Source organism: Octopus bimaculoides, chromosome 1 (genome assembly GCF_001194135.2).
Source record: "Octopus bimaculoides isolate UCB-OBI-ISO-001 chromosome 1, ASM119413v2, whole genome shotgun sequence".
Classification (NCBI taxonomy): Eukaryota; Metazoa; Mollusca; class Cephalopoda; order Octopoda; family Octopodidae; genus Octopus; species Octopus bimaculoides.
In genome coordinates this window covers 87,170,772-87,171,426 of record NC_068981.1, presented here as the reverse complement: position 1 = coordinate 87,171,426, position 655 = coordinate 87,170,772, and the positions used below count along the sequence as shown (strand labels likewise).

At 32.4% G+C, this 655-nt stretch overlaps 1 protein-coding gene across 1 annotated transcript in view; it reads left to right on the top strand.

Moving 5' to 3' along the window:
- The window catches only part of LOC106870660 (ATP-dependent translocase ABCB1), a 130,796-nt gene that overhangs the window by 129,296 nt on the left and 845 nt on the right, over positions 1-655 (top strand). The gene's annotated exons all lie outside the window — the stretch shown is intronic.

Sequence of the window (655 nt, the reverse complement as noted above, 5' to 3'; positions counted from 1 at the left end):
ATATATATACATATACATCTGTCTGTTTGTCTGTCTGTATTATGTACCCTGGCCAGCAATGTATAGTGCTCAAAAGAGGAAGGAACCGCATACATAATTAAATGGAAGAATCCTAAAATCCCGTTTGACTTGAGGACATTTCTAAAAACCAGAGAAAAGAAGTATTCAGTCAATGCCCTCACCTAAAACGTTTCCTACTACAAACTTGGAATTCCCTATTTGTTGAATAGGCCTGTTACAGCTCCTTAGAACGTCAACACAGCTGCAGCTGATGTAAGGGAGATAACCCCATCTTGCCTGCACCACAGACATTAATTTTTTATATATATTTTGTTTACAAACCAACTGACCATTACATATTTTTTCCTCTAGTTGTAGAGAGGTTCTGTACCTTCAGCCATTTGAGTATGACAAGTTACCTATACTGCTAAGTGCTTTATAGGTGTGAAACCAATGGTCACTGTATGACCGTACATAACTTTTGATTTCCTAAAAGATATATTAATACTCTAATGCTTTAGAGTGTGCTTCTTATTTGGATATATGAACTACTGACAATTTATATATATTTATACATACATACATACATACATATGTATGTATGTATATATATATATATATGTTTATATATATATATATATATACATATATATAT